Source organism: Artemia franciscana, chromosome 20 (assembly GCF_032884065.1).
Source record: "Artemia franciscana chromosome 20, ASM3288406v1, whole genome shotgun sequence".
Taxonomy (NCBI): domain Eukaryota; kingdom Metazoa; phylum Arthropoda; class Branchiopoda; order Anostraca; family Artemiidae; genus Artemia; species Artemia franciscana.
The window spans coordinates 23,103,934-23,120,715 of record NC_088882.1 but is presented as its reverse complement, the minus strand read 5'-3'; the positions used below and the strand labels follow the sequence as shown (position 1 = coordinate 23,120,715).

At 30.7% G+C, this 16,782-nt stretch overlaps 2 long non-coding RNA genes across 2 annotated transcripts in view; one reads left to right on the top strand and one right to left on the bottom strand.

The window, feature by feature from the left end:
- Positions 1-16,782, top strand: part of LOC136039925 (uncharacterized) — a 78,913-nt gene that overhangs the window by 3,414 nt on the left and 58,717 nt on the right. The gene's annotated exons all lie outside the window — the stretch shown is intronic.
- LOC136039924 (uncharacterized) overlaps positions 1-16,782 on the bottom strand; it is a 200,305-nt gene that overhangs the window by 181,238 nt on the left and 2,285 nt on the right. The gene's annotated exons all lie outside the window — the stretch shown is intronic.

Below are 16,782 nucleotides of genomic sequence, written 5' to 3'. Positions count from 1 at the left end.
ATATAGAGTTTTTAACTAGTTGTTCTACAGCTTAGAAGCCAGTTTTATACAATCTATATTTTTTAATATTAAAGTGATATCTTGGGTTTTTACCTATTAGTAGTATTATTTAGAAACCAGTTTATTTAAATAATATGTCACAATTACCCCCTTTATCCGACCATCATGGCCGACCCTAAGGTAAACAGATCGATCCAACTATCTAAAGGAAGAATGCCAAGAACCGAGTTGTTGAGGAAGAGCTGCATCCGGCGTTGCCCTTCTATCTGGAACAATTTTCCTGGGGACGTTTTTCCAGAATATTCTTCTTGTGACTACTTAAGAAGAATTTAGAACAGACATTTAAAACCTCAAGCTTTCAAAACCAGGGAATTGAATAGTGGCATATCAGATACCTTTAAGTACCTTAAGCCGTGAATATAGGAATAAAATATGTACTTTCTTCATAAAAGTAAAAATTATGTTCTTGTCTACAAAGGGAGTTTAAATTTGCATTTGCACTCAAAGAGTCACTAAATCTATTAGAAGTAGAGCTAGTAAAACAATTCAATAAAATTAATACTAATTGCAGTAATTAATTTAGTAATTTATTAAGTAATTAATTTGACTCTGTTGATTTTGTTTTAATATAATGTATAAGAAAAAATCTTTGAGCGTCAAGTATAATGGCGTGTATGTGGTTCATTGTAAATGTGGGGTAGAGGATGATTGATCCTCAAGAAGTTCACATTTACTCAATTTTTTTATTTTCTTGGATTTTAAGACATTATTTGGAAAAAGTAAAAAAAAGTACTCGAATAATAGATCACAAGATGGAAAGTTAATACTTTTACTGGAAGTTACATTCTTGTTAACCCTTTCTTAGATCCTAAATAGTACAAACTAATATATAAAACTTAATATATATTTAAAAACTGGTGTCCAAAAAATACAACAAAGTGGCAAAAATTCAAGATATCACTATCATATCCAGTATGCATATTTTACAAAACTGGTTTCTAAACTACAGAGCAACAAGTTAAAAACTTTAGATATCACTTTTATATCCATATACGACAAAACACTGTTTTTTATAACAAAGAAAAAAAAAGGCTCGAAAGTCACAAAGACAAGTTTATTCATAAGTAACGAAAAATACAGAGATGGCATAGAAACAAAAAATAGCCAGAGAAAAAATAGAGTTGGGGTCTCAAAAAGAGAAAAAGTGATTGGCACTTTTAAATAAAGTGTAAATCTTAATTTTATCCTCAGTGGGTCAATTTCCCAGGAAATTTAAGCGAAAGCTTGGGCTCACAAAATCATTGTTTTGGGACCTACACTTCACCTTATCCATATGAATTTCATGAGAGACCACCTTGCAAGCTCTTTGAAACACTTATTTGACCATAGCATGACATTCTCAGCCATCATTAAACAGAATGAACCAAAATATGCTTCCAATATCCAAAAGATGGATCTTTACAAAATTGGACAGTAGTCTGATAGATGAAAGATTAACTTTAACGCATTAAAAACATAGGAGCTGCTTATTATCCAAAAAAATATGCCCCTTGAACACCCCAATTCATATTCAACAATGAAACTGCAAAGAGAGTTGAAGAGCCTCATCTACTAGGGATTCTTTTCTTCACCAATTATACTTGGAATAACCACTTTGAACAAGGGAGAGCTCAGAACAACTTTTGCTTCAAGAATCTTTTTCCATCCAGCTCGATTATCCTAGTTTAAAATTTCTCTATCAGATACTCAGCTAAATTTGAATGCTCACTATATTCTCTTGCCCCTATAACACCGTTAGCACCACAAAACACCGTTAGCACCACCAAAAAAAATCCAGAGAAGGGTAAACAGGATTGGCTGTGATTCTACACATGACTCGGTCCGCCATTTAAATGGAAGGCTTGATACACCGTCAATGACTGTTTTCTTAAAATGAATGAATTCATCACCCTCAAACGAGCTCTATCGTACTTATCCCCCTTTATCTAGCAGTAGGCACAGTGTTCGAACCAACATGAAGAAGGATCAAAGTTCGATCAAATTATCTAAAGGAGGACACACCTTGAGGTTTAATAACGAGGTAATTGAATAGCAGAATATCAAAAACCTTTGAGTACCTTAAGCCGTGATTAAAGAAAAAAAATGTACTTACTTTCCATAACAGTATAAATTATGTTCTGGTATCCAAACAGGGTACAAATTTGCTTTGGCACTTAAAGAATGATAAAGTTTATCAGAAATAAATTTAATGAAAAAGCTATAATGAAAGTCTTAATAACTTTAAAAATAAATGCTCTTGATTTTGTTTTATAATATACAGGGATAAATCTTTTTTCGTCAAGTCTTATGGCTTGTCGTTCATTAGACACTTCTTCAACTTTTCGTGGATTTAACGACACTGTCTTAGAAAAGTAAAAAAGGCACCCAAAAAATAAATCACTAGATGTAAGTCAAAACTTTTTATAGTAAGTTAAATTCATAACAACTATATTCTTGAACCTATAGTTAAAAAATGTTATAGAAAACATATTATGTATAAAAACAAGTTTTTAAACAATAAAACAAATACATAAGAACTCAATATATCACTTTCATACCCAAAAATATAAATTTTTTAAAAAGACCAGGTTAGTCAAAACTAATGAAAAAGGTACAGATAGCAGAGAGACAAAGAAAAGGGCAGATAAAACTGGGGGGATCTAAAAGACATAAAACGAGACTAGCACGTTTAAATAAAGTTATAATCTTAATAGTTTTGTTTTTAGTCAATAGAGTAAAAACACTTCTAATAGAGTATTTAGTAAACAAAAATTGAACTGAAAATACTCAATATTGAGTCTTAGGAACATCATTAAGATTTAAAAGGAACAAAAATAATTTTATATCTGATAGAGAATTCCCCTTCAGACAGGAAGAGGCATTACAACTCCTGCATAAAAATAGTTTTTGTTCGTTTTAATTTTTATGTTTCTTTTTACTTTCAGTAGAATTTTTTCTTTTTAATAAGTTGATAGAGCTGTTTATGTTCTATAGCTTGTAAATATCAAAGCTCAGTTTGTAACTCGATATAAAACTGTTAATCTCAAATCATTCCAAAATATCAACCTTCCATCTTTGTGAAAATCCCCCCCCCCTTCTCCCTGAAAATTTCTTCTGCTTGAATTTTTTTCTCACAAAAGTTTACCCTAACTCAAATTCCTCTTTTTCTTCTTAAGGTTTTCTCTGAAATATTTCATCTTCACAGAACATTTTCCCTTGACAATTCCCTCTAGAAAATTCTCTTTACTTTCATATAGATTTTATTTTATTTCTAGTAGTTTCTGATATAATCTAAAGAATCTCTTCATCCTTCTTTCAAAAAATTATCTGAGTAAAAATTCCCCCCATAAGAACTCCCCATTTGAAAATCAGTCATATACTTCGAAATAACAAATACTATATTTAGAAAAGTGATAAATAGTACACTTTATCAAGCTTTACTTCCAAGGCTGTCCTACCGGCTGTCCCAATAAAATAAAATAATATCACTGGCGTAAAACTGCGACAAGTTATCATAATGAATAAATAATACCTAAAACAAACAGAAAATACAATAAATAATCGAGTTAGACTCAAAACTAGCAGAAACTAACAAGGTTAGGGCCGTCAACCCTCATTCTTTTTTAACAATAGATATAATTTGCACTTACCCCAATACCTTCTCAAGACAGGTTTATAATTTACACTTTTATGCTTTTGCTCCAGAAACTTCCCAAAAAAGTATTCCGCCAATGAAATGGAAAAATAACCCAGGAGATAACTTTGCAAGGCCCCTGCATCACTTTCCCGAAAATAGCACACCAAACTCAGCCATCTTTAAGCACGAAGAACCAAAAGAAGCCTCCCATTTCCTAGAGATATATCCTTATTAAATTGAATAGTGGTCTGATACAAGGATGATCAGCTTTAATGGTTCAAAAACAAATGATCTTTCTATAACCCAATGAAATGTGCCAAGTGAACACCCATGTTTAATTTTCAAAAATAAAATATGAACCTGAATGGATAGTTAACGAGATTTGTCTATTGGGGATTAATTTCTCCATCGATCTTTCTTGGAAATACCAATTATCTTAGTTGAAATTTTTTTCTTAATAATTTACAATAAGTTTTTTTACTCTATTGCCTGAAAACAGCAATATTAAGATTTGAACTTATTTTAAAAGTGCTAATCACTTTTCTCTTTTTTTAGACCCCCCTCTTGTCTACCTCTCTACCTCTCTTTTTTCTCTGACTATTTTTTATTTCAATGCCATCTCTATATTTTTCTTTACTTCTGAAAAAACTTGTCTTTTTGACTTTAAATACTTTTTTGTCCTTTGTTGAAAAACAGTATTTTGTCATACATGGATATAAAAGTAATGTCTAGAGTAATGACCTGAACAGAATTTTAACTTTTATGAAGAAAGAACATATTTTATTCCTATATTCAAAGCTTCGGGTACTTAAAGGTATTTAATATACTACTTTTCAATTTCCTACTTTTGAAACCTTGAGGCTTTAAATATATCTTCTAAATTCTTCTGAAGTAGTCACAAGTAGAATATTCTGGAAAAACGTCCCCATGAAAATCGTTCCAGATACAAGTGCAACGCAGGATTCAACTCTTCCTCAATTACTCGGTTCTTGGCATTCCTCGTTTAGATAATTGGATCAATATCTTTACCTTTGGGTCAGCCATGACTGTTGGATGAAGGAGGGAAAATGTGAGAGAGCACGTTTGAGGGAAGAGAATTCATGTGGTATTACAAAAAGTCATCGACGCTACTACAAACCTGTCATCTGGAGGGTAGAGTTAGTCATGGCTAGGGGTGCAGCTCAATCTGTTTTCCCTATTCTGTATCTTTTAGAGTTGTACTAAGAATGTCTTAGGGAATTCAGCATATAGAGGATATTCTTATCAGCTAAGGGTCTGATACAGGACTTTTACAGTGCGATAATCTGGATGAATGGAAGATGATTTTTATAGCAAAAAGTCACTCTGAGCCTTCTTGGGCAGGAATAGTTTCTACTATTTTTTTTATAATCTTTATGGATTTTACGAAATTATTTTGAAAAAGTAAACATGATACACGATTAATAGATCAAAAGATGGAAGGTTAATACTTTTTATAGGAAGTTACATTCTTTTATATCATGTCTTAAAGTCTTTAGAGTAAAACATAATATAGAAAACATATTATTTATATAAACTGTTTTCCAATAAAAAAACTCAAGATATCACTTTCATATTCAAAAATATAGTTTGTATAAAACTGGATCCTAACCTATAGAACAATTAGTTAAAAACTCTATATATCACTTTTATATCCCCGTATGACCAAATAATGTTTTCTTAACAAAGGACAAAAAGGTATTGAAAAACGCAAAGAGAAGGTTATTCAGAAGTAACAAAAAAGATAGAGATAGCAAAGAGACAAAGAAGAGGCAAAGAGAAAATAGCCGGAGTAAAAAAAATTAATTCAAATCAACAAAAACACGCAGCACTGAGTGTAAGGAGCAATATTTAAAATGACAAAAAAAATTTTCTCTGATTTAGAATTCCGCATCCCACACCTTTGATCTGTTAGCTATTGTTTTTAAGTGCTTCAAATAAGCTTCTCATTACAAATGCATGGCTTATGTGTTATAGGATTGTTTTTTTCTTATAAATTTGGACCTAAATTTAAGACTTTGTCATTTAGAGCTAAATAGGGGGAATCAGCGGTTTAGCCCCCCTCCCTCCTGTATAAAATAGTTTTTGTTCGTTTTAAGTTTCAATGCTGCTTTTCACTTTTAGTAGAAATTAATTTTTGTTTTTAATCTATAGCTTGTAAACATCAATGCTAAGATTGTAACTTGATATAAAAATTTTAATCTTCAATCATGCCAATTTTATCTTAAAATACCTTTAATCTCCTTGAAAATCCCCACCCCCACTCTTCTCCTCTAGAAGTTTTCCCAAGACCATTCATTCCTCGCTATAGTCTCTTCTTGACAATTCCCTTTAGAAAATGTTCTTTGCTTTCATATAGTTTGTTTTATTTCTGATTGCTCCTCAGATGCTCTTAAGAATCTCCTTTTCCTTGTTTAAGAAATTTCTCCAAGTTTTAATCTCCCCCCCCCCCACCCAAGAAACTCCCCCTTGAAAATCTGTCATATATTTCCAAATAATAAATACTATATGTTCTAAAGTGATAAATAGTAATATTTATCCGGCTTTCTAACCACACAAAATTTCCTTCCCCCATGAGAAAATTCCTCCATATTAAAATCCTCCTTCCTACCCTTCCTTTAATAAAAATCCCCCCCCCCTAAAAAAGTGTGTCTATAAAGTAATTTAAGTAAGTTTGATTGCACATGACCCTTAAAGTTCCAAACTGTGATGCCTTCTCCCAGTAAACAGTTGGAGGTTAAGTAATCCTCAAAAACATGGTTTATAGATCTTTCGACTATTTTGAACAAAATGGCTATCCCAAAATTTTTATAAGATGATTTTTGATGGTGGGGAAATAAAGACGTGATTTGGTGGGGGGGGGGTTGTAGCTGTTCCGCAATATATTTGATCAGTAAAAAGGGAACTAGGACTTATGATTTACAATCAAAAGAGCTCATAAAAGTAAAAACATTTCAAATATGCTTTCTTTCTTTTTTAAAGTACAAATTATTCTATTTTCTTCAATGAGGGTGCAAATTTGCATTTGCACTTACAGAGTCACAAAGTTTACAAGAAATAAAGTTAACAAACCAACTCGATTAACATCCACATTAGTTTTTAAGTAATATTAACAAAATAAGTATTCCCCCTTTGATTTTCGATAATTTAATATACAGGAATGAATCTTTGTGTGTCAAGTACCATGTCTTGAGGTTCACCGTGTAGCTGGGGTAGGGGATGCCCAATACTAAAGAAGTTCATTTTTACCCACCATTTTTGAACCATTCCTAGATTTTACGATGTTATTTTAGAAAAATAAAAAGGTACCCGAATTATTTGATCAGAAAATGGAAGGTTAACATTTTATTTTGGAAGTTACACTCTTAAAAATAACATTTTAGAACGTATAGAGTAAAAAAGTTATAGAAAACATATTATATAGGTTCATAAAATGTATAATTCTATCGCATTAAAAGGCCAAAAAACTTTTAATTTCCGTTCGAAGAAGAACTCTCGCATTATTTTAGAACCACTGGGTCGATTTCAAGATATCAATTTCATATTCAAAATTATACATTGTATTAAAACAGGTTTCTAAACTATAGAAATTTTTATCTCCAATTTTTATTGGAGATTATTTTCAAATTCACGTAAAACAATTTTTTTTCAAATAACCAGAAGATTATTGAAATTCACAAAGACAATGTTAGTCAGAAGTAACAAAAAAAGTACAGATGATAGAATTTAAGAAAATAGGGATAGAGGGCTTGGGTCTTAAAAAATAGAGAGAAAAAGAAATTAGCATTTTTAAATAAAGTGGAAATCTCAATACTGAATTTGTCATGCTATAGATTAAAAACACTTCTTCTAAAGTATTATGTAGAAAAACAAATTTTCAACTGAAAATATACAATATTGAGTGAAAGGAGTAACATTGACATTTAAATAAAAAATTATAATTTTCAAAATAAACTGTTTTTTAACTCAGGTAAGGAGCAACAATATAAGTTATAACAAACAGGAATTATAATATATAAGGGGCATTTGTCCCCTCTTCAATACCTCGCTCTTTACGCTAAAGTTTGAATTTTGTTCTAATTCCTTAAGAATAACCCCTGAATCACAAAGGTCATTTAATTAGAATAAATAGCTCTTTTCAATATACTAAAGAACCGCAGTTTAAAGAGAGAGATATTGACGAGGGAGGTGAAACCCCTTATATACATAATAATTTTTCTTTGTTTTAAGTTTTAGTGTTGCTCCTTACTTTTAGTTGAAAAACTTGTTTTTATTTAATTCCTGATTGTTTTTTAAATACTACTGTTTGTTAAATAAAGCATGTAAGGATCCCCCCAAATTACCCTTTCCTCTGACTCAGGCCAACCGGAAAAATACCCCTGAAAATGTCTTTATATTTCTTAACAGTCAATACTATATGTACACAGTGGGGAACTAATCATAACTTGTAGTCCTTCCCCTGGAGACTATGGGGGACTAAGGCATCCTCGAAGACATAGTTAACAGATTTTTGACTGTACAGAACAAAATAGTTATCTTAAAATTTTTAAAAAGTTATCTTAAAATAATCCATACATGAATGAAGCTGTAGACTAAATATTTATTTTCCCACTTTTGGCTCTTAATGTTGACTGTTGCTTAAAATTTTTGGTTTTATCAAATTACTCTTGAGTAAAATATTCATTTTTGAAGAATTCATATTATAAAAAAAGTAAGTCTTTATCGTCATTTATAAATATTGAAAAGGAAAAGTAATATAAAAGAATTTTTCCAATATAAAATTAGATAATAACTATTTGTTAAAAAGTTTGACTAATCTGTATAAATCTAATCAAATTTAACTTATTTTATTCATAGTAGTGTTTTATCTTACGTTCAAGGCTATCTTAGATAAAAAGGGGTTAAACCCCTAACATCCTTCTATATTATTTACTCTAAAGTTAAAGTTTTGCCAAGAAAGACATAAAAATAAAGACCGTTTTAGGCTTATTTCATATCAACAATGTAATTTCCTTCAGAGTAGGGAGGCTCCAACCATGATCAAGTCTCCACCTTCTTAGCTGGGATTAACTTTTCAGATATTTATAGTGATAAACCTGAAAAAGTTTCAATTTTTTTCATAGTCTTTGACGGATTTACGATAAATGCTGCAACTCTGAGCAATCCAATAATACCATTAAATAAAAATAAGTTTTTTCAACTGAAAGTAAGTAGCAACAATAAAACCTAAAATTAATAAAAATTAACACGTATATAATGAATGGATATTACTCCGTATATGAGAAGGGCTATTCCCTCCTCAACGCCCCACTCTTTACGCTAAAGTTTGACTCTCTCTCTCAACTCTACTTTTTAAACAGTAAAAGCCTTTAGCGTAAAAAGTGGGGTGTTGAGGAGGGAACAGCCCCTTTCACATACGGAGTAATTTCTGTTTGTTTTAAGTTTTAGTGTCGCTCCTTACTTTCAGTTAAAAAAACTTGTTTTTTCATTTAATTTCTGAACATTTTTGAAATAATGCATGTTTTGATTTTGGCTCTCCGAACATGAATGATTAAAACAAAATTAGTATATTAGTTTATTTGTTTGGCTAAATGGCTTTTTCATATTTTTGATCGGAAAATCTTAAGAAAAAAAGGAGTGCGAGAGTAGGCCTAGTTACCCTCCAATTTTTTGGTTATTTAAAAAGGCAACTAGAACTTTTAATTTTTATGACCGTTTTTATTAGTAAAAATATACGTAACTTACGAATTAACTTACGTAACAAACTTCTATATTCATTTGTTTTTGCTATGTATATTAGGAGGTTCACCCTCTCGTCAATACCTCACTCTTTGCAATAAAGCTTAAATATTGTCCCAATTCCTTAAGAATGACCCCTGAATCACAAAGGCCATAGAATAAATAGTTGAAATTAATAAAATTACTTTAGCGTAAAGAGCGAGGTATTAGGAGGAGGTGAAGCCCTCGTACACGTGATAATTTCTGTTCGCTTTAAGTTTTAATGCTGCTCCTTACTTTCAGTCGAAAAAACTTTTTCATATTTATTTTCGCATTGTTTTTTTCAAAACACACTAAAAAATCCTGCACCCCCTTCATGGAAATTTTCTTCCCCCATTACAAATTCCTCCATGGAAAGTTTACCCCGCACAACCCCCTCCCCCACAGCCAAGAAAATGCCCCTGAAAGAGACTGTACACTTCCCAATAACCATTACTATATGTAAACACTGGTCAAAGTTTGTAGGTTGTAGCCCCTCCCATGGGAACTGTGGGGAATTAAGTCGTCCCCAAAGACATAGTTATTAGGTTTTTCAACTATGCTGAATAAAATGGATATCTCAGAATTTTGATCCGGTGACTTTTGGAAAAAATAAGCGTGGGAGGGGGCCTAGGTACGTTAAAATTTTTTTCCTCACTTAAAAAGGCTACTAGAACTTTTAATTTCCAATAGAATGAGCCCTTTTGCAACATTCTAGGACAACTGGGTCGATATAATCACCCCTGGAAAAAAAAAACAAATAAATACACATCCGTGATCTTTCTTGTGGCAAAAAAAAAATACTAAATTCCACATTTTTATAGATACGTGATTGAAACTTCTACTGTGGGGTTTTCTGATACACTAAATCTGATGCGACTACTTTCGTTAAGATTCTATGTATTTTAAGGGGCGTATCTCCCTATTTTTGAAAATAACGCAAATTTTCCCAGGCTTTTAACTTTTGACGGGCAAGTCTAAACTTGATGAAACTTATATGTTCAAAATCAGCATTATAATGCGCTTCATTTGATGTAACTATTAGTATGAAATTCAATTTTTTTGAGTTTCGGTTACTATTGAGCCGGATCGCTCCTTAGTACAGTTTATTACCACGAACTGTTTGATATTAAATTTGATATATTTTAATTCAATTTGAATAAGCCTTAAAATTCATTTCTTCTCATATATCTATTGCTATCAACGATCTGTTTCTTATAATTCAGCAGTTATTAAGCTGCATCGGAACTTAACTACAGTTGTTTACCTCAAACTTTTTTATATATTTTTCTATGGCAGTTTTTGATGTGTAGCTTTTAAACTACAGATTTATAGGATAAAGCTTAACTTAAATGAGATCAGCCTCATAGGATGTGCTGTCTAGATTCAATTTTCGGCTGTTTGCTAATGAATCTAATATACAATAATAAAACTGCTTGTTGATCCAAGTATAATTGAAATTATAAAAAAAAAACATTTTGATAGCAATTAATCCTGCGAATGGATTAATTTCTTATATAGATTCAAAATACATAAAATTCATATAATTTTAACGTAACCCATCAAAGATTTTAAGCCGTAAAAAGCTTATGGTGATCCTGACAAAAAATCACACATTCAGATGCTTTAAGTCTTATTAATGAAAATTTCAAGTTAGTCGTTTGTGCCACAAATAAAGATCAATGGTTTGTGGGTTTTTTTTTTCAGGGTTAATTGTATTGAACCAATCATCCTAGAAGATTGAGAAAGGGGTAGTCTAAACGAAAATTAAAATTGATTATGCCCTTTGGAAGATATTAATCTAAATAAAAATTTTCAAATAGAAGATAACATATTAGAATAATAGCAATACTAAACTAAATTTAAGATCAGCAGAAATACAAATCTGTATAATTCAAACTCAAAACGAACAAAAAATAATATTAAAGAATAAATGAAACCAGAAACGAAAAAAAAATAGTGAAAAATATTAACGAAAAAACATACAATAGGTACCAGTAAAATAAATAAATTAGTCTTAAGACGAGTAATACGTAACTGAATATGCAAATCAAGCTTACAAAGAACCAAAAATATTTTACAATAGGAGAATTATTAAGGCCCGAAAAGAACAAACATTTAACAATTAAAGCAAACAAACATACAATAGGTAATAATATAAATGAATAAAAAAATGTTAAAACGAGTAGAACCTAAATTGAACTTACAAATCAAGCTTACAACGAATAAAATTATTACAAACAAGTGTTTGCACACTGCCCCTTCTCTAGCTTAAAAATTCTAAGGCTTACTACGTCAGATACACTTTACTGACAACTGAATGTGTTTTAAACAGTTTTGGAAATAACATAATAAAATTAAATTTAATATTTGACAATAGTGACAGCATTTTGGATGCAACAAGAAACTTAGAGGTTGTACTATTGGAACTAATTACTTCTCAAGATGTTATTACGCGTACTGGGTCTTACACAATAGCATAGTATGCTTTTATGGTATAGTAAACCTGGTTGTTACGTAATAGGGGCTTGTCTGTTTACTTTTGCAAATGTTTTCTTCACATATGTCCCACCATTCCACTACACACATATTCCACCATTCCACAACCCACATATCCCTCCATTCTAACGACGGCCAGTGGCTGTTATTGATTATGTACACCTGTTTGCTACTTAATACTATAGTACACCTTTTTGTTACGTAATAGGAGATTTTTTACCCATGTCAAGGATGACACTTTCTCACGTGACTTGTTAGAGGTCAGAGCCCCGGTAGTCAAGTGTGGAATCCTGTTTGTGATTTAGGGTGGCACACACGTGGGTGCTACGTAGTGCTCTGAGATTTCATATTCTTCGAGATCTTTTTTTCTTTTTCTAGGGAACGTTTATAATCAGTAGTTTTTTGTCTACTTTAGGAATTAAAAGAGATTCCTACCAATGGTACTGTACCTTGAACAGCAGGATCAAGAAGCAGTTGATGCTATTTTGATTCGGGTTATACCTTCTAAGTGACATGTTTTGTCCACGCTCGGAGAATTCTCTGTATAGCTCATAGAAAGATTGAATGGCTTGCATGTTTCTTATGCATTGTCACCGAGCCACGCAAGCATCCCAAATCTATTGATTTATTGTTCTGTTAGATATATCTGCATGCTAAATTCTATTAATTTAAATCTCGATACTGGCAAAATCACATTTGGATTGGTCCTTAAGCATTACGCTTTATTTAGCAGAAGTCTCATTACTTACAATAGTAATAATAAGAAAAACTACCAACTTCATAATTCGTTCCTTCGCTATTAAATGAAACGCGCAAATGATGAAAAAGTGACACACAAATATTGAAATTCCTTTGCTAAATTCAAAATCTTCTTTGCTAAGTGAATAAGGTACGCTCATGAATGGATTCACAGTCTAAACTAGGGCCCAGGAAGGGGTTTTGAAAAATCCATCCACTCTATTTCAGAGGAAGACCTTTTCACTGAATTCAAAATTTAATATGCTTTGTGAATATGGTGCGATCAGGAATGGATTCATAGTCTAGAATAGGGCCAAGGAAGCTGTTTTCAAGTAACAATTGCATTATTTAAGAGGAGGTCATTTTTGCAAAGTTTTAAAGCTACTCTGCTAGGTAAAAATGGTGCACTCAGGAATGCATTCACACTCGAAACTAGAAACAAGTAGATGTTAAATTTCAGTCTCCCTCCCACAAAAATTCTTTTAACACCTTCCATCTTACCTGCAAGCTGTTTTATGGAAATTACTTATTTACAATAATTCATTGGGTTTTAGATTTTAGTCTCTCACCCCCTGAAAATTTCTTTTATCGCCTCCCAAATTTAACTTTAAGCTTTTTTTATGGAATCTATTTATTTACAATGACTCATTGGGGGCTAGATTTCAGTCCTTCTCACCGGAAAAATTCTTTCAAAACATGACACCTTAACTTTAAGTTGTCTTATGGCAGTTATTTATTTACGATAGCTCATTGGGTGTTAGATTTCAGTCTCCTTCCACCCTACAAAATTTCCAGATTCCCTTCCACCTTATATATAAACTGTTTTATGGAAGTTACTTATTTACACATAGCTAATGTGTTGTTAGAATTCAGATCCCCTCCACCAGAATAATTTCTTTAACACATACCGCCTTAAGTTTAAGCTGTTTTATGGAAGTTATTTATTTACGATAGCTTATATGGTGTTATATATCAGTCACCTCCCCTGGAATGCGGAGAGGGCATTTTCTGTCATTTATCCCATAAAATATGTTATCCCATAAAACATGGTAGATTGTGATTTTTCTCGGCATTTCACACCCCTTCTCCTTATTCCCAGTAATTTTTACAAAATCCCCCTTTTTTTCTTAAAAACGATATAAGAATTTAAAACAGTTTCTTGAATAAGCCTTTTCCTTATTCCCATAACACGTAGAAATCCAGAACAATCTTTAGAAATCAAGACCAATACATAGAAATATATTAGTAGTTTGGGGGCTATGGAATTGACGACGCCCAGAGTGTGTTTCTTATACGAGCTACTAGCCTCCTCAAGATTTTATTATGCGCACTTGGGTCTTGTGCAATACTATAGTACAATAAAAAAAGTTTAAACATAGTCAAAAGCAATTCCTTAAAAAGTAAAAAAATTATTCTTATGAAATAAACCAACACTTTACACAATTCTAACAGTTCAGAATAAAAATAGTTGGTCCAGAACATAAAATACTGGCTAAGAAACACAAAAATTCTAACAACAGCCTAAGTACGTCTTAGCCAATACAAAAAAGTTTAAACATAATCAAAAATAATTCCTACGGAATAGAAATAATTTTTTACAAAATAAAGCAATACTTTTTACAATTTTAAAATAGTTCAAACAGAATGAAAAATAAATGTTGTACAGCACAACATACCAAATGCTTCGTATAGAATACAAAAAATTCATACATAGTCCAAAATAATTTCTACAAAACAGAACTAACTATTACAAAATACAAAAAGAAACTTTGCACAATTCTAAACTAGTTCTAACGGAATGGAAAATAGTGGGTGAAGAGCACAAAATACTTGCTAAAAACCAAAACTTCTAACAACATCCCAAATACTCCTTATCAAAAAAGCTCAAACATAATCAAGGTTAGTGCTACAAAACAGATATAACTTTTACATAGTATAGAAATACTTTAATCAATTCCAAAACAGTTTTAAAAGAAAGAAAATTCTTTAAGCAGATCACAAAATACTTAATACAAAAGACAAAAAATTTAGTAACATACCAAATATTTTTGATAAAATCCAAAATAATGCCTAAAAAACCGAAATAACTGTTACCAAATAAGAAATATTTTCAAAATCCTAAGATAGTTCTAACAGAATGAAAAATAGTTGGCGCAGAACAATAAAAAACATGGTACAAAACACATAAACAAACAATACATGGTACAAACAACATCCCAAATACTTATTATAGAATAAACAAAGTCCAAACATAATCCAAAATAATTCCATAAAAAAAAAATTCCTACAAAATACAAAAATACTTTGCACAATTCTAAAATAGTTCAAACAGAATGAAAAATAGTTGGTTTAGAACACGAAATACTTATTGAAAACCCAAAAGGTATTATAATAACCCAAACACTTCATATAGAATACAAAAATTTCAAACAAATCCAAAATAATTCCTACAAAACAAAAGTTTTTCTACAAAAATAAAAATTTTTTTCACAATTTCAAAATATTTCTATAAGAATGAAAAATAGTTGGTGCAAAAAACAAAATACTGCTGCAAAATACAAATGTTCTAACAACACCCTAAATGCTTCTTTTAGAATGCAAAAGTTGAAGCTTAATTGAAACTAATTCCTAAAAACCAAATAAAAATTATTCCTTTGAAATATAACAATACAAAAAACAATTTAAAAATATTTCTAACAGAATGAAAAGTATATATTGCTAAGAAAAAAAAAACATTCCAAGTACGTCTTATACAATACAAAAAAAGTTAAAAAACAATCGAAAATAATTCCAACAAAACAGAAATAATTCTTTAAAAAAAGAAATATTTTGCGCAATTTAAAAATATGTCTAATAGAATGAAAAAAGATTTCGTACAACACCAAATACTTGCTCGAAAACACACAAATTCTAACAACATTCCAAATACTTTTTAGACAATACAAAAATAAATCATTAATAATCAAAAATAATTTCTGCAAAACTGAACTAACTATTACAAAATACACAAAGAAACTTTGCACAATTCTAAAATAGTTCTAACGGAATGAAAAATAGTTGGTGAAAACCATAAAATACTTGCTGAAAACAAAATAATCTAACAACATCCCAAATACTCCGTATGGAACACAAAAAAGTATTAACATAATCCAGGTAAGTCCTACAAACGAGATATAAATTTTACATCGATCAGAATTACTTTACACAATTCTAAAAGAGTTTTAAAAGAAAGAAAAATTGTTTGAGCAGATCAAAAATACTTTCTACAAAAAAAAAAAATTCTAACAACATCCGAAAGACTTCTGATAGAATTAAAGGTACATACATAATCTAAAATAATACCTACGGAACAAAAATAACACTTACCAAATGCAAAAATACTTTACACAAATCTAAGACAGTTGTAACAGAATGAAAAATAGTTGGTACAGAACAAAAAAAAAACTTGGTACAAAACAGAAAAATTCTAACAACATCCGAAATACTTTTTATAGAATACAAAAAGTCCAAACATAATCCACAACAATTTCTATGAAACAAAAAAAAATCTTACGAAATACAAAAATACTTCGTACAATTCTAAAATAGTTCAAACAGGATGAAAAATAGTTGGTACAGAACATGAAATACTTGTTAAAAACCAAAAAATTTTAATAACACCCCAACCACTTCATTTAGAATACAAAACGTTTAAACATATTCTAAACTGATTCCTGAACGTAAGTTGGTCCAGAACACAAAATACTTCTTCAAAAACACACCAACTCTAACAAAATACCGAATTCCTCTTATAGAATACAAGAAATTCATACACAATCCAAAATATCTTCTACAAAACAGAACTGACTATTACAAAATTCAGAAAGAAGCTTTGTACAATTCTAAAATAGTGCTAACGGAATAGAAAATAGTTTACGAAGAACACAAAATACTTGCTAAAAACAAAAAATTCTAACAACATCCCAAATATTCCTTATGGAATACAAAAAGTTGAAAAATGATCCAGGTAAGTCCTAAAAAACAGATATAACTCTTACATAGTATAGAAATACTTTACAAACTTCTAAAACAGTTTTTGAAGAAAGAATAATTGT